This window comes from Brienomyrus brachyistius, unplaced genomic scaffold, assembly GCF_023856365.1.
Source record: "Brienomyrus brachyistius isolate T26 unplaced genomic scaffold, BBRACH_0.4 scaffold35, whole genome shotgun sequence".
Classification (NCBI taxonomy): Eukaryota; Metazoa; Chordata; class Actinopteri; order Osteoglossiformes; family Mormyridae; genus Brienomyrus; species Brienomyrus brachyistius.
This window is the reverse complement of record NW_026042310.1, coordinates 2,133,550-2,152,399: the sequence shown is the minus strand read 5'-3', so window position 1 is coordinate 2,152,399 and position 18,850 is coordinate 2,133,550. Positions and strand designations below refer to the sequence as shown.

At 46.7% G+C, this 18,850-nt stretch overlaps 1 protein-coding gene across 1 annotated transcript in view; it reads left to right on the top strand.

Moving 5' to 3' along the window:
• Positions 1-7,192: 7,192 nt before the first annotated feature.
• Positions 7,193-18,850, top strand: part of fgfr4 (fibroblast growth factor receptor 4) — a 51,884-nt gene continuing 40,226 nt past the window's right edge. Inside the window, exon 1 of the mRNA XM_048997669.1 lies at positions 7,193-7,213. The gene's annotated coding sequence lies outside the window, so the exon portion shown is untranslated. The remainder of the gene's footprint in view (positions 7,214-18,850) is intronic.

Here is an 18,850-nt window from a genome sequence, read left to right as displayed (position 1 = left end):
TACTATGCGGAATATTTTTGTATCATTGATGGTACATTAATGCTGTTTGTACCGCTGGGATGTTCCTCAGAGTCCATTTCTGTACCTTAAAACGTACAATTACATACAGCTAAAGGTACAACTGGCAGACCCTTGAGGGTACAGCCCCAGTGACAAGCAAAGGTACGAACTGGTACCCTTTTTCCTGAGAAGTGTAGTCACCCCAATAAAAAGACTTACTCATTGTATTGTCACTGTTTAATCCAGGTTTGTCTAATCTAAACATGTCGCGTCAAACATTTTTTACATTAAAGACAAGCGTCAAAGCGACTTATGTGTTTGTAGTTTCGCTGTTTGATTGCACGATTTCAGTTTAACATTTTAGTTTTGAAAGTTACAAAGCCTTATTGTTTATTAACCAATATCCAGTATCCAACATAGCTTACATATCATAGTTTGCCAGAGACCGAGTTTTCCCATTGAATATTTATAAACTGTAATGTAGTCCTGCAACCTTCTGCTCATGTCGGTCATTCCAAATAGTCCGCACAACAGGCGAAGCGGTTCAGTTTCTTTGATATGCACAGATCGTGCCACTAGATGGCGCCAAGGGCCTGCTGGGATGCGATGCGCGGGAAATCAGATTTTCTGGCGCTTTGGTACATTTCTTGAATCATCCGTAACATTTGCAAAACTGTAAGTGGATTTCTCGAAACAGTTCGTACAATTAGCAGATGGCTTACCTGCAAAAGCCTGGGCTTATCCGTCAAAAGTAAATATTTAATGTCAATGAACTTGATAGTCAAAATGCTTAGCCAGTTTGTCAATAGAACAGTGTACTCAGTAAGTTTTTTCAGAAGCAAACTATGGCTAAGGTTTTGGTGACAATGATTTAAAATGTACAAAATTATACTTTCTCTGTCTGACATATCAATTTCAGCAGTATAGTTTATACAGTTCCATACTGTAACGCACATATATACATATGTACACACTGTAAGTATGTATATGTGCGCTACAGTATACACAGTAACTGTATAAAGTATATTTACTGTATACTATGAAATGCAAATGGAATACTGTAATATGAAGCATTACAGTAAGTATGCAATATTACAATACAGTGCAGATTGTTGGATTTACATACTTGCTGTCTCTATGAAATGTTTGAATGATTGAGGACATGGTTGTTCTCACAACATCTGACTGCACCCTTTGACCAGCCTCAGCCGTTGTAGGGCCATGATTGAGGACAGGGTCCATCATTGTGGCCCTTATTCCATCAGGCACGTGCCTCTGTTCCTGGCCTCTTCTACCTCTCCTTCCGTTTTGCCTCCCCACTCTTCCTCCATGCAGTCTTACTCCTTACCGGCTCTTGACTCCGTTCATTTCCTTGCTGCTCTTCCATTGCCAGATTCTAACTCTGTGTTTTTCTCTCAATGTATGTTTGCCAGCTGAAGGTTCACGAGATGCACCTCTGAGCTATTTTAGAGAATTCCATTTCTGATCTGAGAAATTATCAAGGCGACTGAGAGAAACTGCAATAAATTCCAAAATGTTTGAAAGATGCATTCCATGTGCAAATTAAAAAAAAAACCAGTCTGATAAGAGAAACGTAAATAAATCAGCATAAAAATCTAAAGAGCCTGTTAGCTGATGGCTAATTCATTAGAGAAGAAAGCAGAACAATGTAGGTAAGTGTGAAGTTTTCCCATTTGTTCCTCTTTTAAATCTTTCAGTTCTCTATAGAGTCAGCCCCAAACTAAGCACTTCTATTGGTGTTTCCCGCTGGGGTGGCGTGAGCTCTGCCTCTCGGGAGCGCTGAGATACCTCCTAAATCCATCTCATTATGCTTAAAGCGCAGACACTTATGAGTTCCCGGCTGTGACGCGTTAAGCGCGCGCTTTGATACGAACACACGACAAAAGCGTTTTCTCTCCGCGCCGCTGTGGCTCAGGTCTTCCACTCGAACGAAAGCACAATTTAAAAAAAGACTGAAAGGCGAAGGAAGTGCTATGGACCTTGAAGAGCCAAAGTCTGGGCTGGAGAAGGGCAGAGCAGCAGAAAATGGGAACTACGCAAGGAGGAGATGCCTAGCTGATGCAGAGAAAGAGGGGAGATTGGGGGTCCCCTGCGGACCATGAACCTGCGAGAAATTCTTGGGGATTTAGAGGGGACCAGATGTCATAATTTTCTCACTGGCCCCCCCGAAGCTGGGTCTGTGGGGTGGGGGGGTTGGGGGCACAGACTCGGTTTGTCCAGGGCTTGGAGGGAATAGGGTGGGGGCTGTATTGGCAGGGGCCCAGTGGATTATGCATACAAGTTGGGTTTGGGGTCAGTTGATTGAAGCACCTTGATTGGGCAAAGCGACATGCACCAGAGTTAATGCAGAGGGAGAAGGTTCTTGGTGACAGTAGGGGGCGAGTTGATCTAGGGGAACTCCAGTTAAGTGTGGGAAGAGACCCCCCCCCCATCACAGGGCTGGAAGATGCACACACAGGCCATGCTGAGAAATCCGCCCCACTAAAGCCACACCAGGATACCCCCACCCCCCCCATGAACTTCACTCCTTCCTGCTAACCTTCTCCAGCAGATGAACACCAGTCTCATCCTGGTATTTCCAGGCTTAAATATCTGGTTCCTGCATGTGGTTCTGTTTCAGAGCAAAGCCGAGGTTTTAGAAAGTCATTAAAATGTTCGTGCTGAGCCCGAACTCACGATAGCTACTGTTATTAAGGTTAATATCACTCAAAGGAACCCCCCCCCCCCCCGAAAATGACCCCGTGTGTGAAAATGGCAGTAAAGCCCCAGATTAAACCCTCCAAAGACCTGCTTTGACCTTCCGGCACCCTAAAAACGGACGCAGACACCCGATAGCGGAAGAGGTCTCATTTTCCCAGAATTCCCTTGGAACTCAAGATAAAAGCCTTCTTTGCCGTCGATGTGCAAACAAACAAATGCGTGAGGCCAATTTGCCGCTAAGTGCCGTCCCGGCGCGCATGAAGCGTGGTAGAAGCCAAGTCAGGAGTCTCATGGAGGATACTCATCCCTCCCACCATCCCCAAGTGGTGTCACCTGGATAAACAGGGCATACAGACCAAGGGCTGTGGAATGTGGCAGGAATGGGGGGGGGGAACAGGAACTTGGTGCGATTATGGGGTCAAGTTTATTTTTCTGCATTGGGGGATTAAGAGAGGAGGAATCCAAGATCCAGAGCCAACACAAGTACCCCGTATGGGGGACTATTTGACAGAAATGCACAGTGATTTCAAACACTGATATATTCTACATTTGCCTGTTGCTCAATTAACATTTTCTAAAAATATACTCAATATTACATACTATCAAAGAAGTTTACAGTATGTTCACCACTTGAGTACCTTTATTAGCAAGAAAATGTCATATCTTTGATTCATCAAAGTAACCTCTCCTACAAAATATAACAGCAGAGAAAATTCAAAGCATTCTTTCTACAGGCTACATTAAATATCGCTCCGTTTCGCTGGATGAAATGCTTAACTAGTGCATTTAAAGTTGAAGGACAGCCTAGAATTTGACTATGCCATCACTAGAGAAATGCTTGATATTAACAGACATTACAAGCCAACATTAAATACACATGCGTTAACATTCACATTTGGCTTTGAAATGTTACTATGGACACTATTACTGATATGGTCCCCTTCATAAAATTTATTTTTACTAATGGCGTTATGTGAAATGTTAGTCCAATCTAGTCCATTAGGTGTAACATGAAGGAAACCCAACCTTTAAGATGGGCAGTAGCCTCATACTACAATTATCCCCGGACGAAGACGTATCCACTCGAGATGAACTCACACGGACAAGCAGGCAGAAGACAGCACGTACATCGAGACGGAAGCTGTAACCCAAGGTTATCGAGTTGTGATCCAAGTGAGTGTAAGAGTCCTAAGCACAACCAGACGGATGGACGATCGCGATCATCCCGGCGTCTTTCACGTTCATTTTAAAGGGCCCGCTTACTCAATATTTCTTCCCAGCAGCCCTTGCGCCCTCTGAAGCTATCCAATTGCGTTATACCACCGGGGCAGCTGGGAGGTGTAGTGTTTTTTTTTCTTGAGCACAGCGCAAGAAATTTTTTTTTCACTTAGTGAGGGGAAAGAAGCATATTTGCATATTGATTCAGATAATATGTTTTGTAATATTTCCAGACTTATGACCAAGACCAAGGCAAGATCAAGACAAAAAGGGCTCAAGACCAAGACGAGGCTGAGATCAGGTCAAGCGGTCTCGAGACCAAGGCCGGATGAGTACTACAACTCTGGCATTAATGGCTAAAAAGTGTACACTTTTACAAATCTAGCTACGCAAACACGGATTAAGACACAGATACACATATCTCCACATGCATTTGCAGGACTCTCACGGTAGAAATGCAGCAAAAATCAACTTGTGAAAAAGTGTGGGAATTAGGTATAGGATTGTTTATTTAAGAAAGCCTACAGAATTTACAATTTTATTGGTAATAAAAAATTTGTGATGATTAATAATTATGAGTATGAACAAAAAATGAGTGAAATTTTAGATATGCATAGGTAAGTCCATCGATTTGTGCAGCTAGCTGTTTTATTTTCACAGTTAACATATTTGGAGCATTTTATGCATCATTGTATTCTGTCATACACGAAGTCAGTATCATTATAATCTTATTTATAGGTGTTAATGTTAGTTATTGTGTATATTTATGTGCAGGTACATTAATACGCTTTTAAAATTCTTATTTTACCGATACATTAATAATCGCAAGTAAACCTTTTTTAAATTTTATGCAGTAGGCCTATGCAGTATGGCAGTGCCATTCTTGTTGGGGTAGATCGCGCCTTGTATTTGTGTCGCTTGCAACTTTTCGTGAGGGATTTATTTGGGGAGAGGTGGGGGTTACGGAATCATGTCCCCTCCTCCTTCCTTTCTCTCCCTCAATCGAACTCATTGCGCTGTGAAGGACATTTGTCATATTTTTATTCATAATTACCTATTTGTATTCATAGACTAGTAATTCATAGACTAGTAGGAGTCACCAGATATCTCCTGAATATCCCCCAGTTCTACGGATTATGCTCTGATTCAGAGCCGAAGTAGAAGCAGGGTGAAGAGGATCAGCGAGCTGCTGCTCTATTGATCTGGATGGATTCATAGTTCAGCCAGCGTCTGCATCCTGACAAACAACATATCGCCAGACTATCAAAGAGCAACGTGAAGGATAGACCTTAATGGGGATCCTAATTCTTTTGGAAGGGAAATAGATCGTCTCTTACTTAATCAAACTGATAAGAACGGATTGAGTGGAATGAAACAGGTAATCAGTTGCTACAGTTTGGATTTTAAATAGCCTGTCTTACGATCTTAGTTATTAGGTTGGTACAACACATAAATGCAAATGCAATACTGGATGATCATAAATGACAAATTGTTGCTACATCCTCATCACCCTAACGGCAGATTAAGACTTGCTGTTTGAATGAGTTTACAAGGATTTTGCCACTGTGAGCCTATCTGCAAATCTATAAGTCTAATCTACTCTAGTCTGATCTAATCTTGAAATACAAGAGAGACTTTTTAAATGACGCAAAAGTAGCGATGCTGTCATACTCGAGATCTTTAGATGGTTTGTTGAATGTAATGGGTAATGGGTCCTCTTCAGTTTCGGTGAAATGCCGCGCAGTTGCGATGACATTGTTTCAGGATACTGATGAATGATGTTTTATAGTCTTCATTTGACACTCCTCGGATACCCTCACAATGCGGGTAATGTTCCTCATCCGGGGCTCCTCTAGCAGTGTATCGTTCGATACAAAGTCAAGCCAGCGGTACTCAAGGATTCACCGAAGACACAAAGTACCGTAGAAGTCCAGTCTTCCTTACAGCCATGCAGCAAGACAGGGAGCACCAGGAGTCCAAAGACTTGGACATTCGTCGTCTTGCAAAGATGTTGGGAGTGCCAAAAACCCCTTTCCAGCGACCTTATGACGCCTCATGCTCTCCCAATCCGTCTGCTGACTTCATAGGAAGAGTCACCAGAGACATGAATGTTGCTGCCGAGTTTAAGTAAATCTTTCAGTGGGGTCAACATGCTCCCCGCAGACAGACACACTACAAATGGCTGTGCCAAAGAAGTGATTCAAGGTCTGGATCTTGGTCTTTATCCTGCAGTGTGCCCGACAATCTCAGACACTCAGACTCCTTGCTCAGTCCATATGTATTATTAATAGTTAAGGAGGGGGTCCTTGAAGGAAAATGAACATAAAGGCCTTTATTTACTAATATTTATTGCATTTATTTGTTTTATGTAGGAATTTCCTCACATGTCATATTTATTATTGAGACTGATTGTTTGGAGTGTGGGAATAAATCGCATTTGTTTTGAGACCTCGGGGCTCAGTGTGATGTGAGACGCTGGACGGGTTGCGGCAGGAACTGGAGCTGGAATGGGTTTTTTTTTTCTCTTTTTCTGGGAGCCGCGGTTAGCTCTGTAAACGGGCCGACTGAAGCCTGCCAAGATTCCTCATGCATGGAAGTGTTAATGCCAGAAAATCGCCGAGCGCATGGGGGGGCGTTTCCAGGCGAGCCCTCGCCGGCGCTAGCCCGGCCCCTGTCGCGGCATGCCAGAGCTCCACTCGTCCCGTCTGGGTCCGGCGTGTCGCCGTGAGTCATGTGGGATCACCGGCTCTCTCCCGGCCTGGCCGCCACTCCAAGCGTACATTCCAAGTGCATTCTTTGCACCCTCGGAGATGGACTGTTGCGCTTTTCCTTTGGCTCGAGAGAAATTTGGGAAACGGCAGCAGATTGGCAGCCACGGTCCCTGACACCTGCCAAGGCACACAGGTCTGCGCTCCGCCGTCCGATTACGACGGAATGGAGGCGGGGTCTCGGGCAGCAGTAGCGTTCTGTTCGATTTATTAGGGCGTCTTTTATGCATGAATGACGATCCTGTAGCTTCAGTTTTTTGCCGTGGGCTGGAGGCCACCGATAGGCCATTAGATCTCCTACCTCATACTCCTCTTGGCGACTCTTGGTGACTTTTCAGTAGACGGATGAGGCTGGAAGAACGGATGGAGAAGAACCAGTATGCTGCCCCCTGCCGGCAGCACGGTCAAATTTCGCTGCATTGCTGCAGGGAGCCCTGTGCCCAGAATTCGGTGGCTGAAGAGCGGTCTGGGAGTTCAGAGGGGAGCATCGCATTGGGGGCATCAAGGTGAAGGTGAGCTAAGGCAGACATGTTTAAGAGTCCGGCTTGGGGTTGACTGCCATCTCCGAGCGTGAGAGGGGAAATGGAGCGGCCAAAGCAAAGGTCCAGTGACTTCAAAGCGTCCACTGCACGGCCCTGGCTACGAACTCCCCTAATGGAACTAATTAACGGCCGTCTGGCTGGCTCTGCAAGTGCTGCTTATCTCTCCCTTTCCTTCAGCTATCTCAAAACAAAGGAGGCGGTTGTAAAACAAAGGAGGTGGTTGCCGACTTCAGGAGGGCACAGAGAGATCACTCCCCGCTGAGCATCGGCGGCTCCTCGGTGGAGATCATCCAGAGCACCAAGTTCCTCGGTGTCCACATCACGGAGAACCTCACGTGGACCCTCAACACCAGCTCCATTGCCAAGAAGGCCCAGCAGCGTCTCTACTTCCTGCGGAGACTGAGGAGAGCGCACCTTCCACCCCCAATCCTCACCATGTTTTATAGAGGGACCATAGAGAGCATTCTCTGTGGCTGTATCACAGCCTGGTACGGGAATTGCAACGTCTCAGACCGCAAGACCCTACAGAGGATTTTGAGGACGGCCGAGAAGATCATTGGGGTCTCTCTCCCCTCTATTACGGACATCTACACCACACGCAGCATCCGCAAAGCCACCAGCATTGTGGATGACCTCACACACCCCTCACACACACTCTTCTCCCTCCTCCCGTCTGGCAAAAGGTTCCGTAGCATACGGGCCTCCACTGCCAGAACGGGGAACAGCTTCTTCCCTCAGGCCATCAGGCTCCTCAACCGGAACTGAACACAACCCCCCCCCCCCCCACACACACACATACATCTGTACATCTGTATATAATATTTATTGTCATTTATTGCCTCTCAACCCCTTATTCTTCTATACCACGGCATTTTTGCATAGCATTTTTGCACAAATAACCTTCGCTGCTACCATACAGTAACTTAAACACTGTATCCAGAATGTTATTTCCACCGTTAATTGGCACTGTATGTTGTCTTGTCCTGTCAAATTGTATTGTTGCGCTTGTGTCCTGTCTGCACTTATGATGTTGCTCTGTCTTGTCCTGCTCTGTGTTGCACCATGGTCCTGGAGGAACGTTATCTCATTTCTCTATATACTGTGTGTATGGTTGAAATGACAATAAAACCTACTTGACTTGACTCATCCGATTAGTGCCCATAATTAACGTTTCTTTTTATGGTTTTTGTGGAGTTTGTTTTAAAGAATGAATCTGCGGCCAGGAGCTTCGCCAGCTTGTTATGGGGGAACGAGTAGTGACAGCTTTTTTAATTACTGGAGGAATTTGCGTTTATTTCTGTGAACACATGAATTCCTTGTGGTTCACATTTAGAGATCCCTTTCTGCCCAGTCTGTGGATGGTTCTTCAGGACTAGGAGCTCCACCTAACACTGGTATCTCATAGATCCCCCCCCTCTTTGCAGAACGCTCCCCCCCAACGGCCCGTCTTCCAGGCAGGACTGCCAGCCAACATCACTGCGGTGGTGGGCAGCGAGGTGCAGTTCGTCTGCAAGGTCTACAGTGATGCCCAGTCACACTTCCCCTCAGTTTCACTGTGCTGTTGTCGTACTGTAATTTATCTGCAAGAAGCAGCGTTCGGTAAATTTGTAATTTTCTTTGCTTGTAAGCAGCAAGCAATGTACACAAAATACGATTTAGTAAAAAAACATTTGCCAAGTAGGAAATGTCTTGTACGTCCTGTCCTCCATGTGAAACCTAAGGGAAAACATTCAACATTCTTCATTCCTGTACAAGAATAACCAGGAAAAACATCGAAATGAACAGAGCTAATCGGGAAATGGTCACGAGCTAAATACGAACCAATCGGAGGTCACTGATGTAGACGTAACAAAATCTTTACGTTTATTAGCATTTGCACTAATGCATTTACAGAAAGATTAAGATTACAGAAAGATTCCCAAAAGCTTCGTAACGCAAAGTAGTTCGTTGTCTAGTACGTCAGATCGATTGTAAATTAGTTTCCCGGAACTCTTCGCAAATAAAGAAGTTATTATTGTTATTATCTAGTTCGTAGATTTACATCTGCTCCTACACACTCGTTGTTCGTTCTTTATTTGAACCGGAGATCGGCCAGACTAGATGACAAAAACACACTGATGCTTTTTTTTTGGACAACGTAATAACGCTGATGATATAATAAGAGGCCAATATTGCAAATATAAAACAACAATGTCTGCTATAAGTTAGCGCAAAAGGGGTTTGACGTTTTAATATTTGTATGCAATCTGAGTACATAACAGGGTTGTGCATCATTCAGAACTGACTTGAGAATGACCTTGAAAATCAAATTCAATTCATAAATCGGTTGAAGACCTGGTGCAGAATCACAAATCAATGAATATAAGGAAGTAGAATTGATATTGATTTCACACAAATTCATATACATAGCGTAAGTGCAGCTTTAACAAAACAGCTTCACATTTATATATGAATTACCCAGCATGTTAACATAAACAGCATACATTGAATCCCCCCCGACCCCGTTTGAGCACCTGCCTGAAAAGTCTGTGCATATCACTGTCATTTATAATGAATGCCACACTTGAACTGTCACCTATAGAATTAATCATTGAACTGTCATTTTCTATACCATGGTGGAATAGCACTTCATACAGTCATACAACCCGATTACAGCCCTATACTTCTGACAAGCCACCGGTACTCGCAAGAAAAGCTACTGCAAACTAATGGGAACACATATACAGTTAAATATGGCAAAAATCAACAAAAATATGTCCATGGAAAAGGGCTTTGCATAAACCAAATGCATATTGTTAGAATGGGCTAAAACGTTCATGCAAATATAAAGTTCACTCACCAGTACAAATTTAAGGTCAATATATAGATGTACCACCTTTGAAGTAAATGCTTTGTATGTTGGCCTGGAATTGAAATTAATTAAATGCTTTTTACTGTCATTCCAATTCAACATCTTACAGGGTGTGGCCAAGTCGATTCAAAATCTGATTCATAAATTCTGAACAACCCTGCTAGGCTTCAATCAAACTTGTGTATAGTCACGACCAACAATGGAAGAGAATTGTTCAAGTCCAGCCTGGTACCAGAGGTCCTCTGTGGCCTGGGCATGGAGTGATTCCGACGCACACGCACGCCCACACACACACACACACACACACACACGTGTAACCGTATCTTTTTGGGGACTGCTCATTCATTTCTGTGGGAAACAATGCTAATGCTAACTATGATGACCTTAACCCCTACCCAGCCCTAACCATAACCATAAGTAACCAAGCAAAGTTTTTGAATTTTTAGTTTTTCCATTGCAGTCACCAATTTTTATAACAGAATTTTCCACTTCAAAAAAAAAAACAAAAAAATGGGTATTTATCATGTTGTGGGGCCATTTGGTCCCCACAAGGTAAGGTACACCTGGACACATACTCAAGGAAGTCCAGATAACCAGGAAGGCCTGCATTCCTAGTTTTATGACTCAAAATATTTAGGGACCTAGGAATGCCAGCCTGGGCCTTAAGGATAGGGGTCTGATCCTGGTACAAGCTGGTAAAGGGGATGGGGGTGCACATTTTAGTGCTGATAAGTGGCTGAGCAAAGAACAAAAGAGTACTGGGGGTCTGCCCGTGAAGCCCGCCCGTGAAGCCTGCCTGTGAAGCCCGCCCGTGAAGCCCGCCTGTGAAGCCCAACTGTGAAGCTCGCCCGTGAAACCCGCTCGTGAAGCTCGCCAGTGAAGCCCGCCTGTAAAGCCTGCCCGTGAAGCCTGCCCATAAAGCTCGCCTGTGAAGCTCGCCTGTGAAGCTCATCCGTGAAGCCCGCCCGTGAAGCCTGCCTGTGAAGCCCGCCCGTGAAGCCCGCCCGTGAAGTCCGCCCATAAAGCTCGCCTGTGAAGCTCGCCTGTGAAGCTCATCCGTGAAGCCCGCCCGTGAAGCCCGCCCGTGAAGCCTGCCCATAAAGCTCGCCTGTGAAGCCCGCCCGTGAAGCCCGCCCGTGAAGCCCGCCCGTGAAACCCGCCTGTGAAGCTCGCCCGTGAAGCCCGCCCGTGAAGCCCGCCCATAAAGCTTGCCCGTGAAGCCCGCCTGTGAAGCCCGCCCGTGAAGCCTGCCCGTGAAGCCCGCCCGTGAAGCCTGCCCGTGAAGCCTGCCCGTGAAGCCCGCCCGTGAAGCCCGCCCGTGAAGCCCGCCCATAAAGCTTGCCCGTGAAGCCCGCCCGTGAAGCCCGCCCGTGAAGCCTGCCCGTGAAGCCCGCCCGTGAAGCCCGCCCGTGAAGCCCGCCCGTGAAACCCGCCCATAAAGCTCGCCTGTGAAGCTCGCCCGTGAAGCCCGCCTGTGAAGCCCGCCCATAAAGCTCGCCCGTGAAGCCCGCTGCCAAGAAGGAAGCTCCAGCACCAACAAAAAGCCTTACCACTTTAAAGCTCCACCAAAGATTTTAAATGAAAGGGAGCTCCACACAAAGAACCACTCCAAACGTCGCTCCTTTTTGGGTGCTGTCTTCTGCTCAATTCATTGCCTCTGCAACCAAGTAAACCAACTTCCATTCATTTGACAGTCTAACCAGTTCTGCTTAACCGGTTTTACAACTTCAGGTCGCGTTTTCAGGGTCTTGTGCTTTTGCAGAACAGTATTTCCCTTTTAAGGCCTGTAGCATCTGACCCACTGTAAAAACTGGCACCAGAGGAACTTGCAGTGTCGGGAGTCACTGGCTTTCCAGGGCTGGAGGTGCCAGTTGGGGGGGGTTGTATTTGGGGGGATGGGCCATGTCACTGAACGCATTGTGGTTAGCATCACTTACCTTCTCAGTGCTCCATTGTGTGCTGATACTGTTAGTTCAGTATTTTTTTTTTGTACTTTTGCCTCATTTTATTTGTACATTTAATCATAAACGTCAATCCATCACCGGCGCCAAAACAGATGATACTGATTCTAATGCAGTGCTTCTTAAGACGCCTGTAATCTGTTATTCTGCTATATATTTCACCGCTTGAATGATGGCCTAAAAGGTAAAAACGTATTCAGTACATTTGCATGTCACATTGCGTTAGAAAAAAAAATAAAAACTTAAACATGTAATGACCACCAGTGTCACCAGGGGGCAACATAGCACCTAAAAATTACAATTAGTGGGCCTCAGAGGATTGCTGTCATTCAGTGAGGAAAGGACCGGATTCAGTAGTAACGCCAGTCTTTAAGATGTTTCAGTGGTTATCAATTCCAGTCCTGGGGACCCACTGTTATTGGCTGATTGAGAAGTCATCCCAAAGACCTGCAGTCACACCTGCCCTCCATGGATCAGGCTCCCCAACCCAGGGGTAGCATTACATGATCAGGAATTAGAATCTTCATAATATGTACCAGATGTACACGTACAAGGACTTTGTTTTGGTACAGGTGTTAACATAATAAAAATCTGATAAAAAGGTATAGAAAATGGTATAGAAAATCAAAAATAGACTATGAAGTGAAGTGATTAAATGTCATTATTTACACACCACAGCACACAGTGCACAACAAAAAAATGTGTGCTCTGAATTTAAGCCATATACATTGAATAAAAACAAAGATATTGTTTCAAAACTTAATAAGCGGAAATTAATTCATATTAAAGAACAATGTTCACCTTCATTTCACAATAGGAAAATGAAAATAAACTTGTCTTTTTATTATTAACTATTAGCTACACAAATCTAAACGATCTTAACAAATGCACTGCACCCACCACAGAGGCCGTCACATACATTAGTGTCATTGGCCATGTGGTTCAGATTGTGGTACGTCAATAAAACCAGGGCTTCTCCCACGACGGGATGGAGACATCGATGGAGCAGTTGATGCGCTTTCGGGTGCCTCGTAGTCACTTCCTCACAGAGAAAGTTCTGGAAGCCTGCCTCTGCCCCCCCCACTCCACGTCCATCCTTTGACGAAGGTATGGGGACGTTCCTTCCTATTGTTTAGTTTTTGCTCTCCTCTCCCCTGCTGCTTCCATCTCCTGACCTCTGACCCCTGTTGCCAGATGTCAGCTGTCTCTGCTCATGACAGCTTTCTCTCTCTCTCTCTCTCTCTCTCTCTCTCTCCCCCCTTCTCTCCCTCTCTCCCTCGCTTGTGATCATTCTCCTCCACCACCAAACTTAGAGCTCGTGTTCCAAACTCCCCCCACTGATTATCGTCTCCACTGAACAATGTTCCTGGTGAGGGTCAGGCATTCTTCACTGCGTGGTATTTACCCATGATGCATCTCATACATTACACATAACTTCTGGTAAATAAGCCATGCAGATAAAGAACTGAAACAGATAGTAGACTTTCCAGGGCATGTAATATATAATGTGAATAAGTGTCAAAAATCATTGCACAAAGGTTTGCGGAGGTGCCTCATTTTAGATGTAATACGTTGTATTCTTCTATACACTGTCACTTCTGTACCTTAAAAGGTACAAATACCTATTGCTTAGGGTAAAACTGGTGGGCCCTTGAGGGTACAGCCCCAGTGACAAGCAAAGGTACAAACTGGTACCCTTTTTTTCTGACAATTGTAGTCACCCCAGTAAAAATACTTACTACATTGAATTGTCACAGTTTAATCCAGGTTTGTCTGAAGGTGTCGCATGAAACATAATTTCACAAACGTCAATGTAAGTTATGTGTGTTTGTAGTTCCGCTGTTTGCATTTGATTTAACATTTGAGTTCTGAAAGTTATAATGCCTAACTGTTTATTTTATTAGCCAATATCCAGTATCCAACATGGCTTGCATAGCGTAGTTTGCCAGAGACCAAGTTTCCCCAATGAATATTTATAAGTCGTAATTTAGTACCGCAACCTTCTCCTCATGTCGGTCATTCCAAATAGTCCGCAGAACAGGCGAAGCGGTTCAAGTTTTTTTGTGACATGCACAGATCTTACCACTAGATGGCGCGAATGGCCTGCTAAGATGTGATGCGCGGGAAATTAAAAAATTCCATGATTTGGTCGAAATACGAATTCGATATGCAAATTTTAAAAATACGTTTGATAATAAGGAAAAATGGAAATAAGACAGCATAAAAAACTGAAGAGCCTGTCAACTTTAGCTGATGGCTAATTCATTAGAGAAGAAAGCAGAACAATGTAGGTAAGTGTGAAGTTTTCCCATTTGTTCCTCTTTTAAATCTTTCAGTTCTCTATAGAGTCAGCCCCAAACTAAGCACTTCTATTGGTGTTTCCCGCTGGGGTGGCGTGAGCTCTGCCTCTCGGGAGCGCTGAGATACCTCCTAAATCCATCTCATTATGCTTAAAGCGCAGACACTTATGAGTTCCCGGCTGTGACGCGTTAAGCGCGCGCTTTGATACGAACACACGACAAAAGCGTTTTCTCTCCGCGCCGCTGTGGCTCAGGTCTTCCACTCGAACGAAAGCACAATTTAAAAAAAGACTGAAAGGCGAAGGAAGTGCTAAGGACCTTGAAGAGCTAAAGTCCGAGATGGAGAAGGGTGGAGCGGGGGTGCTTGTGTGCAGAGAAACAGAAGATGGGAACTACACAAGGACGAGAAGCCCAGCTGATGTAGAGAGTGGGGGGCCGTAGGGGGGCTCCCCCCTCAGAGATTGGGGTCCCCTGGGGCCCACGAACCTGCACTTAATGAGAAATTCTTGGGGATTTAGAGGGGACCAGAGGTCTTCATTTTCTCACTGTGCCCACTGGCCCCCCCGATGCTAGCTCTGTGGGGTGAAGGGGGGTTGGGGGCACAGGCTCTGTTTGTCGAGGGCTTGGAGGGAATGGGGTGGGGGCTGTATTGGCAGGGGCCCGGTGGATTATGCATATGAGTTTGGACTTGGGGTGCCGCTGCCCACCATCCAACTGAACAGGCATGTAGAGTGCTGTACTGGACACTTGCTGGATCCAAGTGTCTAATTAAAGGAATGAGCGTCAGAGATGAGGGCCCTGCCTGGGAGCCGGAGTGAGCCGGATCGGACCCCATGCGCCCCCCCCCCCCCCCACCACCACCACCATTGAAGCCCCTGAGCTATAAATTGCTTCTTTGCATCTTCTGCATCACGATGGCCACCCAATGCCATGGGTCCATCTCCTTGTCCCTCAGTCTCTTCCCTCCCCCATCGCCGGTCCTAGGACGAGCTGGATTTTTCAGACAAACATGGGTAGAGGAAATATTTGTGCCATCATAGTTTGTGACGCTGGGGTGAAGCTAGGAGGATAAAGGGAGCCGCGATCTAAAAATTCATTCTGCTTGAACTTCAGGTCACCTCCGTCATCCCCTGCATAAGATCTGCCACTCCCCAGGCCTCACTTTGGATACAGTAAATGTCAAAATCAATCAACTACTGCCTCCTTACTGATATTCACAGAAAAACCATATTTGTTTCAAAATCTCTGGTGATTAAAAAAAGTCTTAAACCAAATGAAAAAGTATTTTTAAAGAAGCAGGAGTCTCTTATGTGTTTATCTTTACCCTTGACGTCGGAACGCCCTCGTTGTCATGTGCCTGAGCACCACAACAGCGTCTCTAATAAAATGCCTTGGAAAAAGGCTTATATGACATAAACAAGCTTTTGTACGAGCCTGTTAACATCTCGCCGGTCTTCAAACGGAACCTCACACCGGGCGTGATGAGGGAATCGCGACCAGAGACTGTCTGGCAGAACCATAAATGTCTTGTTTGTGTTTATATGGGAAGTTTGTCGGGACGGGAGAGAAAACAAGCTGGGAGTTAGAGGACTTCATCTCGGAGTGACGTCCAATTAATTAGTTTATTAGGGGGAGGGCAGCAGAAGCTTTCACCCCCTTCAGTTGTTTCCAGACAGGTTTAATGTGCGTTTGTGCACAGACAATGGATGCCCCATTCGTATGCTAAGGCGAGGTATACCAAGCATGGCAGTTTTGTGGCCACAGCCTAAGACACCAATTGAGGGGCAGTGGGGCGTGACGACTGGCCCTCCCCCTGTCTTGGTACCTCCCCCCCCCCCCCCCAAAAAAAAAAAAAAACAGTGGCATTACCCAGAGAGGGAGGCGCAGAGGAATAACAAAGACGGTGGTAAAGCAGCAGCCGACTAGCAGACTGGTGCTGGGCTTCTCCTCATTGAGATGTCAATTCTGATCCTCATCAGTGTGGGATGCTGCCTGTCAAGAAACCAATGGCAACCCTCTTTTATTTTGGAGGGGGGGGGGGTTATGACCTAATGCTCCTTATTCTACCCCCTGCGTCCCATAAAGAGGCCCAGTGCCATTCCTGAATCGCTCAAGTCTGTGTATTAGCAACCTGTCAGCACGGGTGTCTCGCTGTTATGGTTAGAATATGGCCGTTATATATTACATGAAAACAAAAGACAGTGAGAGTGATGGATGCCGTGTAGGTCAGTGGATTTGGGATGCTAGATCTGCGATCGGAAGGTCACGGGTTTATATCCCACCGTTGACAGAATGATTGCGCCGCTGGGCCCCCAAGCAAGGCCCTAAACCAGTGGTTCTCAAACCCGGTCCTCAGGGCCCCTCTGCCCTGCTTCTTCTCCAGCTCTCCCTGCCCCACACACTGCTGATTTACCTGGATCAGGTGTGTTCAGTCAATCAGAAGCTGAAAGACAGCTGGGACTTGTGTGTGGGGCAGGGATAGCGGGAAAACGAGCAGGGCAGTGGGGCCCGAGGGCCGAGTTTGAGAACTACTGCCCTAAACCCACAGATGCTCCTGGGACTAGCTGACCCTGTATGTCTCTCTGCATAAAATGTAACGCAAATGTGCATTTGTTGCTAAAACAGTAATATCGCCATTTGGGTTGGCATACGCTGACCCAGCGATGTACCAGATTGCATGAAGATGCGGTGCCGTGATCCGGAGAAGCTGGATAAAGTCTATCTACTCAGCGATGCCTGAACCAGCAGAACATCCCATTGACTGGACCCCCCCCCCATCAGTCATCAGCCGGATCAGAGCCAGTCTGTGGCACAGGCCATTGTTGGTCCACTGATTGAGTCGCACCTAAAGCTCCACCCACGGGCCCAGCGGGGCGTGACGGCAGAACGGGGTCCTTGGGCTGCCGGGAGGGATGTCAAGGCATGGCGCTGATGTGACGAGTGACAGGAAGACACAGGGAGCGCGTGAGGCAGACAGGGGGGGACAAAGGATAAAAGGCGGAGCCGGCAGGAGAAATGGAGATGTTCAGAGATGAGAGACATCCAATCATCTTCTAGCCGCTTATCGAGTGGAGGGTCACATGGCGGTCTGGAGCCTGTCCCAGGCAGCGCAGGGCAGGAGGACACCCGGGATGGGATTCCAGTCGACCGCATACAAAATGGGGCAATTTAGGGGCTCCAGTTCATCTAACTGTGTGCCTTTTACTGGAGTAAGAAACCCACAGATTGTTAGGAGAGCATGCAGACTGCATGCGCCAAGAGAAAGAGTGGAATTCAAGCCCCCAGCCTTAGAAGTGTGCGATGACAGTGCCGCCCCGCTGAGCCAAAGTTATAAGTACGAACTTCGATAAAATTTTTGTTCCTCTAATCGCAGCGTTTTTGTCAAATCTGATCCTCTGATGGCATTCGGTTGCTGTATGTTGGTGTCAGACTTCAAGGTAAGCAGGAGTCAGATAGCGGTATAGACAGTTTAAATAGAACGGGGCTGTCCGTTCTGGGGGATGATTTCAAATTAAAAGCCCCCCTCTCGCATGAATGGACTCTCTTGCTTAATGGCGTGTATTGCCTGCCTAAGGTATGTTTGTATAATAATTCACAGCGATCCAGTGTGACACTGATATTGTTCTAATGAACTGAGTTCAGGAGGTGGAGACGCTGAATGGGGCAGGGGAGTGGGGGGCAGTGAAATATGAGGGGGTGTTTTTTATTGCCAAATCCATTCTTCACAATCGTAGTGTTACTCTGACTGCACTCTGCTGTTTGCGGTTACACCATTAAAAGTGCTCTGAACTTAATTGAACCGCAAGGGAGCCGGCGGGAGGCAGCTGGCGGCCCCCGTGACCGATAGGCTGTGTGGGCGACACCTGGGGGCCTGGGATCGGCCACGCTGACCCCCAACCCCTGACCTTGGCCACAGCCAGTGGGAAGACTCTCCGCTGACTTCCTGTCCTCCCCGCTGTGGATCTCGGCTTGCTGTTAGCGGCTCGCTTTTCATTTAATTGCTTTGCAGACACTTCTATTCTACGCATTCTTTGGAGCTTAATTTTTAAGGCGTTTTTAAGTGAGTGTAGTTTAGAGTAGATACCTCCAGCCGGGCACCTCCTGGGTCTTGAACCAGTGACCTTCTGGACCATTATCCTACTCAGCTGGCAGCAGTGGGCTCTGTCCCTGTTGTTCACGTCTTCATTAGCTGGGAGGACGCCTCACTGGGTCCAGTTCTTCCATTGTTTGGCCCGGGCTCTGTGGGTTCCTGGGGGCAGGCCTTCGTGGGTTCCTGGGGGCAGGCCTCCATGGGTTCCTGAGGGCAGGCCTTCGTGGGTTCCTGGGGGCAGGCCTCCATGGGTTCCTGAGGGCAGGCCTTCGTGGGTTCCTGGGGGCAGGCCTTCGTGGGTTCCTGGGGGCAGGCCTCCATGGGTTCCTGAAGGCAGATGTTCTGATTCCCCACCCCCCCCCCCACCCCAGTCTGTGTGGCTAATGTGCCTCGCTGGGG